The following is a 20,089-nucleotide window of genomic DNA, read 5'->3' as shown; positions in this document are numbered from 1 at the left end:
CAAGGACGGCGAAATGGCGATAGTGGCGCTGTATGCGGTCAAGGCGTTCGACTCTGTTCGTTGGCCGTGGCTGCTGGCGGCACTGGATCACTTCGGAATGGGGCCAGGGTACAGGAGGTGGGCCGAATTATTATACAGCGCGCCTCTAGCCAGAGTTCGTACGGGGGCAGTAGTGTCGGACAGGTGGCAGTTAGGTAGAGGCACCAGGCAGGGATGTCCTTGGTCCCCAATGTTGTACATCCTGGCCCTTGAGCCCTTGGCAATTTACCTCCGGCAACAGTATGACCCGGTGGGCATAGAGGTGGGGGGGGAGAGCCATCTGATATCCCTGTATGCCGACGATATGCTGTTGTACCTCCAATACCCTGAAGAGAACTTGCAATATGTCTTGGAGGTGATGGAGAGGTTTGCTTGGCTTTCTGGCATAGCGGTCAACCCTCGGAAATCCACTCTGTTCCCGCTGGGCGGCTATGTGGGGATACCGGCTGAGAGGTTGCCAGTATTGCGGATCCCATGGGCGACAAGCACCTTTCGGTACCTTGGCATAGACGTATACCACACGACCGGGGAGGAACACAGGCACAATACTGAATTGGCAGTGGGGAGGATTGAGAAGTGCATGAGGTTTTGGGAGAAACTACCCTTAGCGATGATGGGCCGGGGTGCTATGCTTAAGATGGTCGTGCTACCTAGGCTGCTGCATTATTTCAATAACATTCCATACATGATACCCAAGGGGTTTTTTGCTAGACTACATAGGGTATGTAGAGATTTCTTATGGCAGGGCACGCGTAATAGGGTCGCAATGTGGAAATTGCAGAATGCTTATGAGAAAGGCGGCGTGAGGCTGCCGAACTTTGAGGCCTACTACGTGGCAGCGCAGCTGCAGTACGTGGCCAAGTGGCTTTCGGACGACGAAACCCCGGAACACAGACTGTTGGGAAAGGACTGCTCCCCCTTCTACCTGCGAGAGATTATTTGGGTATCCAGCACATGGATGAGGGGGCGTCCTAAGATGCTAGCGTTGGGCAGGAACATGTGGCGAAGAGCCTGCCGGATGATGGGGGATCCCCTGCCGTGCATGCCGCAGCTGCCGCTGGTGGCCTTGGCAAGGGAAGACGGACAGCTTGGGGCCATCCTGCGAACATACTGGGAGTCAGTGGGGCTGGTCACTTTGGGTGACATTTGGCAGGATGGGGCCTTGGCGGAGTTCGCAGATCTAGAGGCGGGGGCGGGGCTGCACACGGGGCAATACATGACGTTCCACAGAGTGATCAGGGAGGTCCGGAGCACTTGGCCCGAGACCGTATTGGCTGACGAGCCGGATGCGACGCTGGAGATTATGTATGACGCATCCGAGGGCGGGCATGAGGTCTCCAGGCTGTACGATATGCTGATGGCAAAGGTTGGGAAGGATTTGGGGTACCTGAGGTTGGAATGGGAAACAGAGATGGGGGCCCCGATGGCGGATGGGCAGTGGGAGCGCGCCCTGGGGTACCACAAAAAAGTATCGAGGAATGCCAGGTTTAAACAGATACAACTATATATCACGCATAGGGCATACATGACCCCCCTGAGAATTTCCAGATTTCGAGACACTGGGCGCCAGGCGTGTCCCAAGTGTAACACAGAGAACGCTGATATGATTCACATGTTCTGGGCCTGCCCTGTGATTGCAACCTACTGGAGTGAAGTAGCGCAGAAGCTGGCAGGGAGGGGCATTGTACTTAAGATAGATTCGGCCTGGGCCTGTTTGCTTGGAGGGTGCCCCAGGGCGCGCAAGCTTCGGCACGTGGAGAAGCTTAAAGATTTGGCTTATGTACTCGCCAAACGCAGAATAGCCATGGGATGGAAGAATTGTCAGAGGCCACGGGTGGAGGTATGGTGGCGTGACCTCCAGAAATGGGCTGCCGCCGAGACGACAGCATGGTGGGAGGCCAGCAGGGCGGGAGGGGAGGAAGAGGTGAGCTCCCTCACGGCATGGAAGGTGCTATTGGCTGAACTGTTTAGTACGGGGTCGACCTCGGCTGGATCTGAGAGCGACGGAACCCCACCACACGGAACGGACAATGATGGTGGACACCCTACAGGCTCATAGGGGGGAGGGAAGGGGATTGTTAAGTTAATTCTGTTCTGTTTTTTCTTTCTTTTCTTTTTCATATCTGTTGTTTGGCCTTTGTTGTGGCTTGATGTGTTCTATTTATGTTCTGTTGCACTGTGTGGTTGTTATAAAATAAAATACATTTAAAAAAAAAAAAAAGAAAACAGAGGGCAGTTGGTTTTTCCCTTTCCTCAGCTCGCTCCCTCCTATGGAACAGCCTCCCCCTCCCTCTGTGCCTTGAGCAGGATCTTCTTAAATTCCGGAAGCTTCTTAAGACTCTCCTCTTTACCTCCTCCTTCCTTTCTTCTCTCCCCTGCTAATCACACAGTTAGATTGACATCCAAGGCCCTTGTGCATCCTCGGGGCCCTGACCTCCTGCACCCAATTAGCCCAGCTCCTGTCTATCTGCACTTGCACTTACACCTTCCACCCTCGCGGCTCCAGGCAGTGTAGCACTCAACATTCCTTGCACTTCATTTGTGGTTCACCCATGAGCTCAGACTTCACAGCACAGAGCCCCCTGCCTCCTTCCTTGCTGCACTTGCACATTCTGAATACTCACAAGGCATAGTAGGTTCATCCTGTCTTCCTCTCCCCCCCCACTGCTCTTATATATTGTGTCTTTGAATGTACTTTAATGTATTTTACACTCCTGCTCCCTCCCTTGCCACATGGGCACTTTGAAACAGTATTTTCCTATTGTATAAGCACCTAACAAGCAAACAATACAATACATAAATAAATGCAATGGTATAATCTTTTCCCTTACCCTTCTCAGACAGAACTGCACCTAATCCATGATCACTGGCGTCTGTTGTCATGCTACTCTTCTTTTGACAGTATTTGAGAAATGGGGGTGGCGCTGTGGGTGGCCTCTCTGTGGGTTTTGGTGCTGTGTGTCCATCTGCAGGCACCCCTTTAGGGTCCATCTACAGCTCCCCCCTTTAGGTTCTCCTCAGGTACGACCAACACTGCTGAATGTAGTGTTCCAAGTGCCCAGTAGCCATTCCAGGATGATAGGAGGTGCAAGTACGCTTTTTTTGTCGCAAACCCAGTAATAGTCCATCATTGCTGCAGTATCTTTTCAAAGGTCTGGGATGATGATGGTTCTGTTGAAATGTTTGTTAGAACCCAAAGACACTTTTCATTCGCCATAGAAACATAGTTCATCATTTTCCTCTTGCTGTACCTTGAATGGTTTTTCAACAGCTGTGACGCACGTTAGCTTTGTGAAATGCCTGGCCATATTTGTGCACATGGCCTTTCTACAAAGTCCAATCGGTCGTCGGAAAGGCCACAAAGCCCTTCTGCCTTGAACATAAAGGTTGATTCTTGCCACTTGCTTTCCGCAAAGCTTGTGCCATCTATAGCCAAGAATGGTTATTTGAAACGGCTAGTTTCCTTTGATCCCTTTTTGCATTTCCTCTCGTCTGGTGGGAGAAAATTCATTTAATTGTGCGTGCCTGAAAGGTGTCCTTTATACTACATAGTGCAAGGTGGATTAGACATTGTGACTCTACTAGTGGGTACCTCGTGAGGTACTAAAACCTTGGGCGGCCCAGATGCATGCAGTATTAAGGAACACAGGTAGCAACTCCCATTGGTTGTTTGCCTTCCCATGGCACTCATGTCCGAGTACCAACTGTTAGATTTCCCAGGATGGCGAAGGTCCTCCACCTTGTCTACTCCTAAACCATGGTAAGCGTCATATTTATACTGACATGCTTGCCTTTTCATTCTACTATTATGTCAGAGGGATTGTTGTTTCCCTGCCAAGCTTCTACATAATCTGTCGTTGTTGCATCGTGACCTTTGTACATTTGATGGTAATAACTGGACCATTATGCTACTGCATAGTGTGGATTGGGAGCTGCTACATGCGGCATTAGTGGTAGTATACATCATAGGTTGTTGATTATGCATTGGGGAAACCGGTATTTACATCCACTCGTTGATATTCCATAGTGGGGAAACCTGTTTCTGCATTGGGAACTAGGGTGAGTAACGCATCAAACATGTCATCAAATGTTGAGGTAAACATCATATTAGGTTGTGAGGTAGGCTGCTGAACTGTAAACATGGTAGGGGGGCTGATGTAGTATCTGATGCATCAGAGACTTTTTTTAAATCACATTATCACATCTGGTGTTATTCTGGTTGCATTTTTGTGTAGACTTGTTAAGTTTAATGACGTATTGTTATTCCATATCCATCTGGCCCCCACCCCCCTTCTTTTATAAGGAACTCCCAAATAAAAGATGCTTCCCAATAAATCTCAAAAATTAACATTAGTATTGTAAAAAGTATTGCAGTGAAGTGCAACCCACAGTGTCTGAGAGATGGATCCAATACCACAGCCCCTTTAATTGTACAGCGAGTGGAGTACACTATATGACTTCATACGGACCATGGCATCCAGGAGAGTTCCATTTCCGGATGAAGCTGCGCACATACACTAACTCTCCTGGCATTAGAGGTTGTACAAGACTGTGTCCTGTTGCTGCTCCAGTGGTTTTTTCACCGTCTATAGTGAATATGGGTGAAATTTGTTTCGATATGCATCTTATGGCATGGGTGATTTGTGTCAGGTACTCCTTGAACTCTTCCCTGAGTACCGTAGCTGTTCTATGGGCATCTGAGTCCCTTCTTACAGGTGTCAATGGCGTTTGCATTCATCGACCAGTCACTATTTCATGGGGGGGACAGGTGGTGGTTCTTGCTTGGTTGTGTGCGCAGCATAAACAGTGCCAGGGGCAGACAATGCACCCAATTTGTCCTTAGGGTGTTACACAGTTTGGATACTCCACCCTTGAGAAGGCTGTTTATTTTCTCCACCACCCCATTCGCTTGCAGGTGGTAAATTGAACACATCTTGTGTTTTATCCGCAGCATTAATGTGATTTCTTTGAAAAGCTCATTGAAAAAATGTGTCCCATTATCTGATCGTATTATTTCACATACTCCCCATCGGGGAAATATCTCTCTCGCTAGGAACTTTCCTGCGCATGTTGCGTCTGGGTGGGCGCAGGGCCCTGTTTCCACCCATCTAGAGATGGGACAAACTACCAAGGTCAAGTATCTGGCACCGGTACATCTTTCTCCCATGTCTGCGTAATCTGTATGCAGCTCACAGAAAGGCCCTACAGGGAGGGGCAAGGTGCTGCGCAGTGTTCCTAAAGTCATTCTTGTGCTGAACACTTGACATGTGGTGCACTGGACCACCAATTTGTTAAGGTTCTCTTGGAGGTTTGGAATGAACCAATCTTCCTGGAGATCAGTGGCTATGTGGTGTTTTGAACTGTGTGCGGGAAAATGTAGTTCGAACGCTATGTATAATAGCTCCACTGGTATGACAACTTTCCTTGTTGTGTCCCGTCTCCATAACAGATCAGTGGGTGATTGGGTACACCCTTGTTTGAGTCATAATTCTTGTTCTGCTGTTGGTGCTCTGCAATTCTATTACCTGTGCAATGGGTAGTGCATTATAGCCTTCTGCTTTGGGAATTTCTGCTTTACTCACTAGAATACATTCTGTACTCATGGGTACTGGGAGATACGCTGCTTCTTTTGCTGCTGTGTCTGCGGCTGCATTCCCAAAAGATATTTTGTCTCTGTTTTGTGTGTGTGCTTGACATTTCACTATTGCTACTACACAGGGTTCTGCGAGGGCCACTATCAATTTATTTAGCAAATCTGCATGCTGTACTTAGGACCCGTCGGCCCTTCTAAACCCCCTTCTCCTCCACCTTGATAGCCCAGTGTGTTCTGTCATGGTTACATACGCCGAGTCTGAATATATTGTCAATGAGCATCCTTTTGCTGCATGAAGTGCTTCAATTAGGGCTATGAGTTCTGCTGCTTGTGCAGAGTAGTGCATGGGCAGGTGTTTTTTAATCAGTATTTCATATTCTCCTTCCTCCATCCTCACGGCTGCTGCCCCTACATGTTTTTCACCCGTTTCTTGGTCGATGGACGCTGACCCATCACCGAAGAACACTCCCCCCCACCTCCTCTAGGGCGTAATCCTTTGCTTTTGGAATGCCATCCCCCTCTCCCTCGTATGTTGCACCATCATGCTCTTGCATATCTTGGACGGTGCATGGTTTTGTGAGGAACGTGGCAGGGTTGACAGTTGTGCACCTCACCACATGACTATTGGGGCTGGACTGGATGATCTCATATGGTGATGCTCTTTGGGTAGTGAGGGTGGACTTTGATCTTTCTAATATCGCAAACAAGGAGTGTTCAATGGACAGGGTGACGGAGCACCCCATGACAATTTTTGAGCTTTTCTCAATAGCAAAGGCAGCTGCTGCAAGAGACTGCGCATGCAAATTTACCTTGAATCACTGAATCGAGTGTGCCACTATAGTAGGCAAGTGGCTTGTGGCCCATTGAACTTTTCTGTGTCCGTACTGCCGTCATGAGAGTGCCATTGGAGTATGAAAAAAGATAAAATTCCTGATCATAGTCAGGTGTGGCTAGTTCTGGGGCTGTTGAAATTAATTATTTTAGGTCATTGAATGCTGTTTGCATTTCTGCTGTCAATGTGATGTGTGGTTTTTTCTTTTGCGCTTCTTTCAATCCTTGCAGGAGTGGCCTTGTGTACGCTGCATAATCTAGGATCCATGCTGTACAGTAATTACAGTGTTACAGAGTCCTAAAAACAGTGGCACGCACTGTTGCCGCTCTGTCAAGAATTATCCTTTTGCAATCTTTTGAAATCAGTTGGCCCAAGTACAGGACCTCTGCCTAACAGTACTGACCTTTTTTCTTGACTACCTTGCAACTTTTTGTGCAAGGAGTTGGAGAAGGGCAATGGAGTCTCTTCAGCAACTTTCTCCACTCTCACTGCAGACCAGTAGGTCATCTACATACTTGAATGATGGTGCAAGCGACGGTGTTCATACCTACCCCGCCCCCCACCCCCAGGGTGAAGGCCTTGAGATATTGGGATTCAGGGTCAAGGGGTACTGAGAAAAAGGTGTTTTTCAAATCCACCACAGTGAACTTGGTGGCCTGTTTTGGTATGCTGTACAAAATGGAAGCAGGATTTGGGACAAAAGGGAACTCCTTTTGGACAATATCGTTGAGGGGGCAAAGGCCCTGGATCATACGCCAACTCCCCCTCTGGCTTTTTTTTCCAGTACGTTTTTATTGGATTTTTTACGTTATTACATTCAACAATAAACACCCCTCTCAACTTGACCCGCCCCTAATACTTCTCCCCCTCCTCAGGTTCGATGAGATCCTTTATACAGCCCTGTGTGGGATTCTCTTTCTCTCCTCCCTCCATCGTACTCCAATTCTAATTGTGGAAGCCTCTCTTCACCTCCTGTGCGGGGTGTTCCTCATACCAGTCCGAGGAGCTGCGCCCTCATTAGGCACCACGCCCTCCTCTAGTCCATCATTAGGAATTGCAACACCAAATCGCAGTCCGCTATACATTTAGCGTGTTCTCCCCTGATCTCATATGTTACTATTTCCATTGTGGCGAAGCTCCACATTTTGGCCACCCATTCCTGTTCTGTTAGTGCTTCTTTTGCTTTCCATTTTTGCACCACCAGTAAGGCTCCTACCATTACCAGGATGACATAGACCTTCCGCTGGGCTTTAGTGGCCAGTTTTTCAAGCTCCCCATCTATTTCCAGTATGAACAGACCCACATTTAGCTTTTTCTCTACTCCCAATATGCCCCTGATTGCTTCTTGGATCATGTCCCAGAATTTTCCAACAAATGGGCAGCGCCACCAAATGTGTCCCCAGGTGCCCTCCACCCCGCACCCCCTTCAGCATAGCCCGAAGGTTGCCCGGTATATCTTCGATAGTCTGCTGAGGGTGAGATGCCACTGATACATCATTTTCAACCAAATTTCTTGGATTTGCAGTGATTGCGCCAGTCTGGGGACATTCTTCCATAGATTAGTCCACTGTTCTAGATCGATCTCTTGCTCTGCCTCCTTTTCCCAGTTGATAATGAACTTTCTCGCCCCAGCCTCTTCCCCCATTTTGATCAATCTGTACAGGTCCGCGACCAGATGCTTGTCTTCTGAGGTAGATGTCACAAATTTCTCAAAGGGGGTTAGCTCCTGCGTCGCAGCCCTTCTGTTTCTAGAATTTAGGGCCCAGTGTCTTAACTGGGCATACTGGAACCTTGCGTCTTCCCCCAGTCGAAGTCGCTTTTACATTGAATTAATGTTTTTATCTCACCCCCTTCAAACCAATCTCGTAGCTTTTTGCATCCCCCATCCTGTCACTTCTTAAACCACATTCCCTCCCATCCCGACGTGAATTGTGGGTTTCCAAAGATCGGGGTGAGTGACGATGGAAACGTGGTTATCTTAGAGTGCTTTATTACTTCATCCAACGTATTTGCCACCAGGGCTTCGATGGAGTTGCAGTACATATTTTGTAATCTGTCCTGCCGGGTAGTCATAGTGGGGCCTCTAAGTTAGGGCCCACCACGCTCTGTCCATATCCCTCCATCTCTTCCCTCTATCATCTTTCGACCACTCCCTCAGCATTCTGATTTGGGCTGCTTGATAGTACGCTAAGTGATCTGCTCCCCCAGTCATCCTTTACTCCTAGGTTGGAGCATCAATTTGTATGGGATCCTAGGTGTCGTTCAATCCCAGATGAAGGCTTGAGTATGTTTTGGTAGTGCCCTAAAGAAGTTCATCAGTATCCTTATGGGTAAGGCCATAAATGCATGTAATAGCTCCGGCTGTACCGCCATTTTTATGACATTTATCCTGCCACTATGTGAGAGAGGGTATGCCCAGACGTGGGTCCCTTGTTCACTGCGCCATAGGGAACCAAGCTGCACCTCCCTGAGGAGGCCCAACAAGGCCGAAACATGTCTGAAGTTGCTTGTGTTTCCGTGCAGAGAGGACCTGGCCTATCAGTTCGGGCTGGGCTGCTACCATTGGTGGCAGTACCTGACTGATTTGCATATGGCTGGACCCCTTTTGCAATGGCGCGGACAGGCTAAAAAACGGTGGTGTGGAAGGTTGCCCAGAGCAATGCCATTGGTACAGATTAATTCAAAACCTTCCACCCATCACTTTTGTGGTCACAGTTTGTCTCACTATGTGAGAGAAGGTATGCCCAGACATGGGTCCCTTGCTCGCTGCGCCATAGGGAACCAAGCTGCACCTCCCTGAGGAGGCCCAACAAGGCCGAAACATGTCTGAAGTTGCTTGTGTTTCCGTGCAGAGAGGACCTGGCCTATCAGTTCGGGCTGGGCTGCTACCATTGGTGGCAGTACCTGACTGATTTGCATATGGCTGGACCCCTTTTGCAATGGCGCGGACAGGCTAAAAAACGGTGGTGTGGAAGGTTGCCCAGAGCAATGCCAGTGGTACAGATTAATTCAAAACCTTCCACCCATCACTTTTGTGGTCACAATTTATCCTGCCAAGCCATGATATTGCTAGCGGGCTCCACCTATTCAGCATCTTTTTTATGGATTCCAACACGGGGATAGTTGGTCTATGGTTTTTGTAAGATATGTTCCCAGGCATTTCAAATTATTCTTAGCCCATGCATATGGTGATCTGGATGTAACCTCCCCCTCCCTTTCCGGTGTCATTTGTAAGCAGAGCACCTCTGACTTGCTCTTATTTATCTTCAGCCCTGCTACTTCTCTGAATTGAGTCAACTCTTCTCCTTGGGAGAAGGGATTCTAACCGGGTTGCCAAGTTCTTCGTGTATATCTTGGCATCATCTGTGTTGATGAGTGAAATTGCCCTATATGAACCACATTGAGCCTGGTCCTTACCCCGGTTTTGCCAAACGTATCACTTTCGCTTCTTCCATTGAAGGCGTTATTCCCGCCCCCACTTTCCTGAATCTGTTTTACAATGCTGCTAGTCGCAGGGCCAGTAACTCTTTGTAGGATTTATAAAATTCGCCTCAAAAGCCATCAGGGCCCGGGGCTTTGTTAATGGGAAGTGAGGCTATCACTTTGCCCACCTCCTCTCTGGTTATCTCTTTCTCCAATTCCTCCCTTTCTTTGGTCGTTATTATGGGCAGCGAACAGCTCTCTAGATATATCTCTTGTGCTCTTCCCATGGACCTTCTGATTTATACACATTCCCATAAAAATCTGTAAATTTTTTCTCGATGGAATAAATATCTGTTCGCTCCACCCCCTCTGTGGTTCTTATTTTTAGGATGGTTCTCTCCTTTTCCTCGATTCTAAGCATCCTTGCCAACAATCTGTCCACAATATTGCCTTTTGTGTAATACTTCTGTTTGAGGCGAACTAAAGCCCTCTCTGCTCTACTTGTTAATAGCTTATCTAGCTAGCCCCTCACGGTCCTTTATTCTTTTCAAACCTCATCCGAGGGCTCCGCCTCTTGTGGTGGGACCTTTTCTGTGAATTCTGGGCCTTGTGATCCCTGCTTTTTCCTTGGTCTCCTCCTCGTCTCCTGGGTTGACCCTTCACAAGCTTTCCTTTTCGGGTGCTCCTTCACTGGGCCATATTCCTCCGTGCAATTTGATTCGGCCTCTATTCCCAGGATGTCTGCGCCTTTTTCTACTGTAGTGATTTTCCTCTGCCTACCCTCGACCTCAAACAGGAAGCCAAATGTCCTCTTGTGGGGAAGGGGCTTGGGTATGTCACCTACAATCCCCCTCTCACCTCTGTAGGATCTGCCTCCCCTTGTTGGTTCGTAGTGGTTGGGGACGCAGAGTGCAGCGGTCGCCAGGCCTTTCCTGGGCCTGGCGACCGCTGCACTCTGATAACTGCTGCCAGGGGGCACCCGCTGCGTTTCTTGACTGTGGTACCCCCGGGCAGGTGAGACTTTGGGACTGGGCCTGCCCTGTCGCCTTCTGCCCCTCCATGCCTCCATTTGTGAGGAGTGTCACTGATGTCCTTGCGGGATAGGCCTCGCCTCCTGTATGGCCGTTGTTGCCGTAATATGTAGTCCTCCTCCTTCCCAGGGAGGTGTAACTGTTTTTTTCTTTGACTGAGTGGCCTTTATTCCTCTCCCCCCCCTTTGTGGTCTGCCCTACATGTCCTCCTTTTGGGCAGGTAGAGTGGGGGTTGGCGTGTATGCCCTGTGTGACCTTATCCCATCCTGGGGTCACACCTGCTGCCCGGCCAGCTGCAATATGTATTATGTGGTCGGGGGAGGGGGGTATCCGCCCAGGCCTTTCTTGCCACACCGCTGCTTGCCCCTTCTGTGTATATGCCACGACCCAAAGTAGCCCAGCCATCCCCCTGTTCTCAGGTCCCTCGCTGCGCTGTGATGAGCTCCTCTCCTCCCTTTTACTCCATCAGCACCGGTTCTGCTCCTTGGAATACAGGTATGTACAAAAGGAAACTCTTTCATTGTTGCAGGTTACAAGTAAGTGGTTAAGCAGGAGAGCAGGCAATATGTCTCCACCAGATATCAGCTTCCATCCGGAAGTACCTTTGGACCGTTACTCCTGGAATCTAGAGAACCCCAGATTCCATGTTGCATTAAGCATTCCACTAATACATTCCAACTCATGCACCCAACGGACATAGCCCAGGCACACAAGTCACCACAGTTTGCTTCTGAGAAGTTAACTTTAGCTGAAGCCTTCAGTTTTATTGCTAAAAAAATAGGAAACTGAGTATAAAAGTTGTGCAATTATTTAAGAAATTCACAGTGATATATTTTGAATTTTTGTAAAATATTTTTTTATGAACATTTCTTAAAAAACATACAGCACTCTCACACCAATAACTACTAAAAATAAGAGACCATAACAATAAAGCAGCTTGGCAAATACATTTGATTCATAATCTGAGAAGAGAGGATCTGCAGTACAGTGCAACATACAGTGTCTTACAGTTTCCCTTACGTGTCAGAGGGGCTGGAGAATCAACACCTGAGAGCAATGTCGAGGAGACACCCCCTCCCGCAATGCGAAGATCATAAAAGGGTGCATGCTCTCAGGTCGTAGTAGTTCTGGGGAAATAGACGGTAGCCTCTTCAGGGGGGTGCGGGATGGGCTACCAGGTGTTGGATATATGGGCCCCATATGTCTCGTCTCACCACAATACTATTTCAATGTTTGCTTAGGTATCATACACCCCAGCAAAACCTCCCATTTCTCCCTTATGGGATTTAGCTGTTTTTATTTTGTCTCTGATGCACATTACATACATGATTGAAATTGTCTTACCCCGCTTTGGGACTTTAAGCATGCTATCGAGTAACGGGGCAATTTCCGGCTCTTTGGGGAAGGACAAACACTTGTTTCAGGGAATTCCTTAGTCTGAAGTATAAGAATGCATCCAGAGGTGCATGCTCACCTTTGTTCTGCATCCCCTCCAGATCTATAAATTGACCCTCTGGGAAAAGGTCGCGGGAACAGGTCACCCGCAGTCTTTTCGTGTAAGTTACATAGCCCAGGTATTTCCAGGTTGTAGATGACTTCACCTCTGGATTTATGCTCTATCGGGCCCATGACCTGCAGGTCAACTATATCATATTCTTTGCTCTACTAGCTACTTTTCCTGAGGCTGTCAGAATCACTGACCACAAGAGATATGTAGCTGCCAGTGCCCGCTCTATTTCGACATGTCTCCTATCCTATTGGGTCCCATGCCAGTGTAGGAGGAACCACGCCTGCGCAACATTATAATGGGTCTCAATGTCGGTAGCGCCAGCCCCCCTCCCTCGCTCAACGGTGCAATCAGCTTCCCCCACAAGACTCTAGCTTATTTACATGCCCATATAAATCGCAGTATTGCAGTTTGTAGGTCCCAAAAGTAATCGCTGGTCAGCGTCAAGGGGACATTAAGAAACATCCCAAAAACGAGGCAACAGCACCATTTTGACTAGGGATATCCTGCCATAAAGGTTGAGCGGTAAATCCATCCATCAGTCCATTGACAGTATAGTATGTTCGAATGCTCTGTAGTAGTTATATTTGTATAAACCTACTGGGTCACAAGTGATATTTTTCCCTAGGGAGCGGCTGAGTTCGCCCTGCCATTGAAACCCCAGGCCATCGGCAAAGTGTACAGTGTTATTCGTCAAAGGGAAGATGACCGATTTTGGAGCGTTGACCCTTAATTCAAAAAGTCGCTGAATCTGAATATGTCCCGGATCTAGATTGCTGTCAGGATCCGTGATAAAGAGCACCATATCGTCCGCATATAGGGACACGACCACCCTGTGTTCGTAAAGTTGTATCTCTCTGTGCAAGAGATATTCCCTAATCCTCTTGGCCAGTGGTTCGATTGCCAGTGCAAATAGCAGTGGGGACAGTGGGCATTCCCGTCTTGTGCCCATTTCCAACATTATAACAGGGGTAAGATGCTCATTCACTCTGACCCTAGCACTGACATTGGGCAGTGTGTATAACATTGAGACCAGGGATATAAATTGGTCACCCAATCCCATCCTGCATAGGGCCGCGAACATAAACGCCCACTCCACCGAATCGAAAGCCTTAGTCGCGTCCATTAGTGCAGCGTCTACCTGGTTCTCTTATCTCACCACAACAGCAATCCAAACATTCTACGCAAGCCCTGGGAAGTGGAGCGCCTGGGGATAAACCCTGATTGATTCCCTTCACCAACCTATTCATCAATGGAGCAAGCCGGGATGCTAGTATTTTGACCAGAATTATATTATCCACATTGATGAGTGATATGGGGCGGTAGGAAGAACATTCATCCAATGGCTTGTCAGGTTTCAACAGTACCACCACCACCAGCGCTCCCTCATTGAGTCTGACAGCTGACTGTCTTTCAAGCTGCACTGGTGTGTCTGAAGCAAGTGGGTTGCTATTCTCTCTGAAATATTTATATAATTCAGCCGCATAGCCCCCTGGTCCGGCGGATTTCCATAATGGGAGGGATCGGACGGCCGGTAGTATTTCTGCCACGGAAAAGGGCGGCAGAACCATTCCCTCTCCTCGTCCGTGCACCAGGTTAGAAACCTGCGTCTGAGAGGAATACGGTTGACTGTAAATGTATAAAATTCCTGAGCTATCTGTACGTTAATCCTCAACTTGAACAGTTTTCATTGATAGGATTCGATCTCTAGGCTTATCTGTTCTCACTGCCCTCTCTAGCAACCTACTCGGTCGCTACCCCTCCCCATACTGCCTCACTGCTGCCCGACCCAAAAGCAATTCCACCACTCTCTGCGCCAAATCCCCAAATTCCTTTAGGCACTCTAAAGCTCATGGCCTTACAGCCATTTTGATCAAGCTCTCTAGCGCCCCCACCAATTCACAATGATATTTGGTGGCAATGAAAGCAGAAATGGATCTGGTCAGAGCAGCGGGGGGTATACTTGTCTAACACACTTCCACCACCTTTCCAAAGAAGTCGGAAATATTGTCGGGCACCATCATTATTCAGGTATTGCCACCAAGAGTCTCAGATGGGCTAATTCTCTTTCCACTCCTAACAGCAACCTCATAGGGGGAGGTACTGACGCAAACCAAGCAACCCTGCAGACCATAAAAGTGGACAAAGAGGTGCTGTGCAGAATGGCTGCAGGCTACTGATAAGAATTTGAAAAAAGACAATCGTTTTGTAATTATTTTTTATTTATTATTATTTTTGTATTCAAAGTGGTTGGTTTTTTACAAACCCTTCACAATACATTCATAAAAAAGCTAAATCCTCCAAATAAAAAGAGGCACAGATAAAGAAAAAGAAAAGCAAAAAGGTAAGTCATGATCATCAAATGTGTATAAAGAGAAAAATAACTACAGTGAAACTAACTCGCAAGTCCAGCAGGGCCAAAAAGAAAGAGAAGGGAAAAGTAGAAAGTGACGAGCATAAAAGCTTGAAGTGAGTTTCCAATCCATCATCTGGTCAACAGGTAACAATATACATTTCATTATTTTATTTTCCCCCCCAATATAACTCTACCTGGATGTAGAGTTCGAAAGTTCTAGCCAAAACTGGAGTACTGCAAAGATCACGTTTTTTTCCTCACCCAACAGTATCGAATTCCATCGTTCTTCTGGGGTAAGAATAATGATAGTTTGCGAGAACCGTTCAGTGTATTTACGTCTTATTTGTGTTAGGGCTTTGCATTTCATCAATATATGGTGTAACGTTTCAACTTGCTGAATGTCATGGAAGAAACGACAAGTATTCGGTAGATCTCCCCATTGTTTCATTTGGCCAAGAAGTTCAAATGTTGGCAGTAGGTTCAATCGCAGTCATAGAAAATGGTCACGATGCTTAGGAGACAGGAAAGGTTGGAGGTATGGAGGCATCTGATTAAGATTTCAAGCTTCGACGGAACAGGTAATAGACATTGGATAAGCTGATTTCTGAATCTGAATCCAATCTTCATTTTGGATTTTCCTTTTTATTGCCATAGGGTTTTGTCTCAGGGTGTCCGCTGAGGTTTTTAATGCATCAACCCAGTCTACCCATCTGGTCTTCAATTTGTTTAGCATTGCATTAGTTGAAATATTTTGGTTAGATTTTAGGATTTAATCCCTGGAATACCATCGTCCGTGATAGTTTTGCGATATAGATCTAAGGATTTACATAGGATTAGGGAATTAATCATTTGTAGGCCTATTTCAAAAACATATTCTGGATAGAGGATATGATTTAGGAAGAACCAATACTTGATGCCAAAAAAGTCCTGCGAGCTTATCACAGATGTAATAGGTTAGGTTTAAGATGGTCTCTGCTCCATAACTGAGAATGGGGATGACTTTCTGGTGGTAGAAGGTTTGTAAGGGTCGCATGGAAAATTTCCCAAATTTTGTATGCAGTATTAGCCCTTGATGGGCTAACGATAGGGTTTTCGCTCGCAGGATATTAAACCATTCTTGTTCGCAAATACTACAGTTCAGACGAAATCCCAAGCATTTATAAGACTTAACTAGGGTAAGTCGAGTCATGTGTAGAAATACTGAGAGCGGTCTCCCTTTGTGTTTCTGGCGCACTGAAAATTTCATAACCTGCGATTTTTCGATGTTCGTCATGTTGTTGGTTTTGATATATGTAGAAACGCTATCTAGGCGTCTCTGCAGACCTATTTGAGTTTTATCCAATAACACAAGATCGCCTGCATATATCAGCCATGGTACAGGGATACCATTTAACAAGGGCAGAAAGGCACAGATGCCTTTTGTGCATCTGCAATGTCTGATATATAGAGGGTGAATAAAGTGGAAGCAAGAGGACAGCCCTGTTTCAATCCTCTTGCTGTCTTAATTCTCCCTGTTGTCGCTCCGCTAGGTGAAAGCCGGAATCTCACTGATGTATCGGAATATAGAGCTTTAATCGCTGCTAGTGTACCTGCGGGACACTTCCATTGCTTTAATTTATTCCATAAGATCTCACGGTCCACGGAATCAAAGGCCTGTTTTAGATTTTTAAAAATCACATGGAGGTTGGTCTTTGTATTGATAACCTCTAACTTAAGGAGATTAAGGATCAGCAAGTTGATATTCGTGCCCACCCCCTTGACAAATCCTGTTTCTCGGGGGTCCCCTCTCTGTGACATTTTCATCCAGGTGGTTAAACTCTTGAGCAGCATTGCTGCAAAAAAATTCCATGAAGGGTCTAATAAAGCAATTGGTCTGTAGTTTGCCGGGGATGATCTCAACCCTTGTTTGTAAGTCAGGCTTAGCTCAAAGGTGGGCAGGATAAGGCTGACACAAAGATACAATTTGTTCACACACTTATCCAAAGAAAACACACCACACTGATATACTGAAAAATATACACCATTGTTAGTTGCATACGTACATTAAGTAGCCACAACAGTCAATTAAATACCTAATGTATGGGCAAAAACAGTAAATTGTCATAAAAGACATAACACATTCCCATACTATATTGTAGGTCCAATATCTAGTGATTAAATATAGAGACAAGTGGTGGGAAGAGAAAGGAACCAGACATTAAAACTCAGTTATTAATAGTCATTACAGGATCCCTGAAGCCAAAAATAACTCTCACTGTGACCCTAAACCTCTAGGACATAATATTTGGAAATTATAAATGTGCACCTCGCAGTCAATGCAAGACCTAGAATGGGGATAACAATTCTAACACATACCCAGAGGCCACCAGACGACAAGATACATTTAGACTGATAGCACTGAGACATTACACTTCAGGGAAAAACACATACATTGTGCCTCATTACGAGTGAAGTGGTTATTCCGTTACCACAGCTTTTTTTGACGGTAGCAGGATTACTGCTTTTACTGCACAGCCGAATTATGAGTTTGATGTTGAAGTGGAGGATTTACCTCCAGCATGAGGTAAGTCTTCGACTGTAAGGCCAAACATCTGCAGATTTACTTCACAGAATTAACAACCAGGAAATATTCCATTCAATTTTTTTAAGTTCTGTTATGAGAAGGCTGACATTTACCTGGAAGAGAACAATCCCTTTCTACAAAAGGCAAGAGTGTGGCTTGCCCCTCTTTTGTAAACAAATCCTCCCAGGCATTCTGGAAGGCGGCTACCTAGAGGACTGCACACATATTCAGCAAGAATGACTGCCAACTCTGGAGGCTGGACAGTAATGAAAGATCTTTGTTCATGAGATGACCTGTGTCCTCCAATCCCAGTTATGCAAGCAATATATTTGTCAAGTGTTTATCATGTTGTTTTTTTGGAAAGGGATATTTTGCACCTTTAGCTAATTTCTAATCAGTATTAAATGTTTGTGAATTTAGAAAAGACCCCATGCAGGATACACATGTTTCCTCTCAGTGAAGTTCTCCATTATTGGCATCTATAGATTGACATGCGTCGTTCCTCCTCCCGTACGGTAAGCATAATGTACAACATGCGTCAAGAATCTGAAGTGAAGCCAATTACTTCAGCAGCTCTGATTAGTCAGGGGTAGGATGGCTGCAATGTATGGGATGTTAAAAGGGCATGCACCTGTTTTGGAGCATGCAGTAATACAGTATGCTTAGGTGAGGGGAAAAATGTTATTGGTAATGCTGAATATTAATTGTAAAATTTGGGGGAATCCGAGCCCTCGAGGTATTATAATAAAAAGTATATGAATCTGTAAATAGTCACTAATAGTGAAGAACTATATTTACAGGCATGCAATGTATTCTTTTTCCTTACCTCGAAATTTACAACTAGTTTATCGCACACACCAAAGTATTAATGGTTGGCCCAAGGTCATGTTGCTGTGGTCAGCGATGTCACTAATGGTACCTGAATTACATTGCTCATCAGGCATTTGGCTACGCATCAGACGCAACTCTTCAATGCACATTAAGCACTTCAGCGAGGAATCATAAAATATGCATGATAATGAAAGCAACTGTATGTTAAAAATAATGTATGATTGTTGCTCAAGATACTAGCTCATTCCAAGTATGGCGGTGTGGGAAAAAATTGATGGTAATGGAATTATTGCCACTTTCCCCATACCGCCATGCTAAGAGTGGGGGGGATTTACCTCTAGCATCAGCTGGAGATAAATCCACCCACTTTCCTCCAAAAACCATCAGAATTGGCAGAATGACCATGCCAAAAATGCCCCATTAAGTCCAAAAAATGGGGATCCACTTCGCCACTTCCACAGCAGATTTACTGCTGTAATACCGCCCAACTCGTTATGGGGCTTTGTACTTCACATGTGGATCATTATCCAAACTTTTAATTGCTAATGAGAATCAGGGTGATTGTTTTGCTGTGTGGATGGTATAAGGAAGCATGGTATCAAGCAGTAAGACAGACACAAGTGACCACAGTTCAAGGGTGTTTATTGAACTTCAATTTGGTTTGAAAAACGCCTATCTAAACCTAAATCTAAAGATGGGAGCAAGCTATGACCATCAAATAATAATAACGCAGTCCTAGTCGAGTCTGTCAAGATAAAAGGGCCTATACTAATAAACATATTGCCAATTCTTACTTCTAAATACAAAATAGTGTGGGAAACAATGTTATGCAAAAGAAAAGTGTTCAAGAAATGATATGTCAGGATATTCAAGCTGTTTGCCTCCCTTCCCCACGTTTTCAGCACAGGCAAGGTGGCACACTCAAGCTTAACACAGTCTCTGGCTTCTGTAGCACGAGGATGCATCTCAAAACTCAGTATCAGGGCCTTCTATGTCAAAGTCTCTTTGGCTTTCAAAGTCTCTTACTTCAGAGGGCCTGATGCGACAAACATTCAAAAGTTCCTTTCTCCTCAGGATTCTCATGTACAACTTCTTGGGTGATTTTCAATTCACCCCGGGCCTCCCTCTGCTGGGCTCAGACTCTATTTAACACAAAGCTTTCAATTGATCTCCCTCTGTTGTGCTCGGACCAGATCCATGTACATTTCCAAACGTTCGCTACTTCATGGCAATCAAAGACTTTCGTCTGTTCGCAGGATTTGACTTGGCCCGTCGCAGGACCACTTACTCACAGTTATTCGTTCTTTTTCAATTGATATCCCTCTGCCGGGCTCGGACCAACTGTATCTGCCGTTAATACTTCTCAGCTGGATACCTTAAAGAGACCTTCGATTGAGCACCCATGTGGTGCCGGACCACTCCGTCAAAGGTAGTGTAGCTTGCTTTAAAGTTCAATCGCTCACAGGCAGTTTAACTTCATTCGCGTCTCTTATCACACGTGTTTTAACAATGTTCGTTCCAGCGCTCGCCATACAGTGTTGCTGCTTGCAACCTTGGCTTCAACAGAGACCGGTCTGATATCGGTTTCCTCCAACTCACCGGCTGTGTTGCTTTCACTGAAGCTACTTTGTTCTTGAAGCCAAGGACAGTTCCACTGTGGCTGGGGATTCTCCCTGCCTTGATTAATGACGCGGGAGGGTACCGTGTACCTCCAACACACAATGCAGGATTCTTCAGCCTGGTTTCCTGGTCTTAAGCTTTCTGTTCTCAAGATTTCATGAAAGTAATGGTTCCTTGTCGAAAAGGCCAAGGGAACTACCCCCCACCCCATAGCAACCCTCTTCTGTTTCGCTGTCTTTCTCCTCTCGTTAAACTGCCATCTTGGACTGCTGTTTCCTTGTGTGCTTTGCCTCA

General features: G+C 46.2%; 1 protein-coding gene across 2 annotated transcripts in view; it reads left to right on the top strand.

Moving 5' to 3' along the window:
* The window catches only part of LOC138526876 (uncharacterized), a 1,504,711-nt gene that overhangs the window by 1,077,900 nt on the left and 406,722 nt on the right, over positions 1–20,089 (top strand). The gene's annotated exons all lie outside the window — the stretch shown is intronic.

This window comes from Ambystoma mexicanum, chromosome 1q, assembly GCF_040938575.1.
Source record: "Ambystoma mexicanum isolate Mex_15411 chromosome 1q, UKY_AmexF1_1, whole genome shotgun sequence".
NCBI lineage: Eukaryota > Metazoa > Chordata > Amphibia > Caudata > Ambystomatidae > Ambystoma > Ambystoma mexicanum.
Note: the sequence above shows the minus strand (reverse complement) of the source record. Positions and strands in the feature narration are given on the sequence as shown.